Source organism: Otolemur garnettii, unplaced genomic scaffold (genome assembly GCF_000181295.1).
Source record: "Otolemur garnettii isolate 467f Iridium unplaced genomic scaffold, OtoGar3 scaffold00021, whole genome shotgun sequence".
In the NCBI taxonomy this organism is placed as follows: Eukaryota; Metazoa; Chordata; class Mammalia; order Primates; family Galagidae; genus Otolemur; species Otolemur garnettii.
The window spans coordinates 18172319-18174992 of NW_003852416.1; the positions used below are offsets into that span (position 1 = coordinate 18172319).

General features: G+C 53.0%; 1 protein-coding gene across 1 annotated transcript in view; it reads left to right on the forward strand.

The window, feature by feature from the left end:
* Positions 1 to 701: 701 nt before the first annotated feature.
* Positions 702 to 2674, forward strand: part of CUEDC2 (CUE domain containing 2) — a 10342-nt gene continuing 8369 nt past the window's right edge. The window contains exon 1 of the mRNA XM_012803591.2: positions 702 to 810. The gene's annotated coding sequence lies outside the window, so the exon portion shown is untranslated. The remainder of the gene's footprint in view (positions 811 to 2674) is intronic.

Here is a 2674-nt window from a genome sequence, read left to right on the forward strand (position 1 = left end):
TCAGCCTCCCAAGTAGCTGGGACCACAAGCGCCCACCACAACGCCTGGCTATTTTTTTTTTTTGGTTGCAGCCGTCATTGTTGTTTTTTTGGCGGGACGGGGCTGGATTTGAACCTGCCACCTTAGGTGTATGTGGCTGGCGCCTTAGCCATTTGAGCCACAAGTGCCAAGCCCTCCACCCTAATCTTGAGGAGAGACATCGCAGACAGGGAGATGCAAAGGAGAGCAGGGAAGTCAGCATCTAAAGGTTGACTGGGTGACAGAGCTTGAACCTGAACTGAGTACGATGGGGGAAAGACATTGGGATTTGAGAAAAAAACACCAGGCTGAGAGTAGGAGCCGCCAGATCCAACCAGGGAGCCACAGGAACTACAGACGAGTGAGACAGACATGAAAGGAGAGAGGAAGAAAGCTATATTATTTGAAGACGAAGATCCCAGGGGCGAAGAAATAGTTGGACGAGAAGACACTAAGGACAGTCAAAATCTTCTCGGGCTCTGACACATTAGAAGGAACAAGGCGGGGATACAGTCCTCGCCACTGCGACTCCACCCACCGCGACTCCACGCTTAACTTCTCCTATCCGCAACAAAAATGGCCGCTGCGGGAGCCCAACCAAAGCCCTGGGACGTTTGAGAATGAACGCAGGAACCCCGCCCCATTATGGGCAATTTGCCCTTCTCAAAAATGGCCACCACGGCACCTCCAGGAGGGAACCGCTCTGGGCCCCGCCTTTGATCTCGTTGGTGGGGCTGGGGGATGAGAGCTACACCGCGCGGGACAAGTCGCCGGCGGCGCCCGACGGAGCAGGTGATTTCCCCTCCCGCTCCCGGCCCAGGGCTGGGAGAGTCGCGGAGAGTACTAACCCTGGGTACCCGTTCTGTGTGTTCCCTCATGGTACCCCCTGGAGCCCACTGGACCCTCATCTCTGATTGTCGCCGTGGCCTGTATCAAGGCACAAACAGTTTGCTCAGGCCTGCGTGGTCATGTGTCCCCCAGGGCCGCAATTGCACCCCCGTGTCCTCGGGCGCACTGTTCTTGGCGCTTACGGGTGTCCCGCTAGCGGGTTCAGGGAGCTCCTGCTTCAGGGGTCGGCCATCATCCCGGTTCCACTTCCTGTGCTCCCCCTACTCTCGTTGTGCTCCCGCCAGACTTTGGATGCCGGGTTCCCTTTTTCCCCTTAATGTCCTTGGTGCCTCTGAGGCTTGCATTATGAGTCTAGAGCCCCAGGAGCAGGGCTTCATAGGGGCTGAGAGAAGCAGTGAGTACCTCCTGCCCTACCCCTTGCTGCCTGCTTGAGTTCCCTAGGACTCTTTTTCACACAGGTTCCCAAGATTCCTCCTCCCACATGGCCTGTACTTCCACTCTGTGCACGTTCCCCCCGCCACCCAAGGGAGCAGCATGCTACTCTTCACCCTAGTTTCACTTAAATTTGTCCCGAGGGTCTTTATCAAACATCTGGAGGGTCTAGGGTTGTGCCTGTCCTTAGGAAGCTCTCAGGCCATCTGGGAGCAGTGAGCATGGGGCAGTCAGGGCTGCCTGAAGACAGGAAGTGAGTCCTGCAGAATGAAATTTGGAGAGGCAAAGGGAAAGATGTTTTGATTTGGGAGAATGTTGTGAACAAAGATTCTAAAGTAGACAATAGGACCAGGAAGACAGGAGAAGAGTATAAGAATATAAACTGGACTGGTGGCTCCAGTTTGGGTGGCTCATGCCTGCAATCCTAGCACTCTGTGAGGCTGAGGCTGGTGAATTGCCTAAACTCATGAGTTCGAGGCTAGCCTGAGCCAGAGCGAGACCTGTCTCTAAAAATAGCCGCGTGTTGTGGCTGGTGCTTGTAGCCTCAGCTACTTGGGAGGCTGAGGCAAGAGAATAAACTTGAGCCCAAGAGTTTGAGGTTGCTGTGGGCTCTGATGCCACAGCACTCTACCGAGGGCAACAAACTTATTTTTCCTATCTCAAAAAATCAAGAAGAAACAAACCAGAATAAAAACTGGGAGGCCAGGCACGGTGGCTCATACCTGTAATCCTCACATTGGGAGGCCAAGGAAGGTGGATTGCCTGAACTCAGGAGTTGGAGACCAGGATGAGCAAGAGCAAGAGAGACCCTATCTCTATAAATAGCCAGGTGTTGTGGTGGGGCCTGTAATCCCAGCTACTGAGGAGGCTTAGGCAAGAATCACTTGAGCCCAAGTGTTTGAGGTTGCTGTGAGCTATGACAGCAAGGCACTCTTCTGAGGGTGACAAAGTGAGACTCTGTCTCAAAAAGAAAAGGAATGGGCTCAGCACCTGTACCTCAGTGGCTAGGGCGCCAGCCACATTCAACAGAGCAGACCCAGGCCTACCAAACAACAATGACAACTACAACCAAAAAATAGCCAGGCGTTGTAGCGGGTGTCTGTAGTCCCAGCTGCTTGGGAGGTTGAGGAAAGAGAATTGCTTAAGCCCAAGAGTTGAGGTTGCTGTGAGCTGTGATGCCACTGGCACTCTACCAAGGGTGACAAAATAAGACTCTGTCTCGAAAAAAAAAGAAAAAAGAAAAGAAAAATAATGTAAACAGGGGTCAAACCAATTTCATCATGAGAGGTAGTGTACATGTGGTGGTTAATAGTGAGGGTTCTAGGCTTGGCGCCTGTGGCTCAAGCGGCTAAGGCGCCAGCCACATACACCTAAG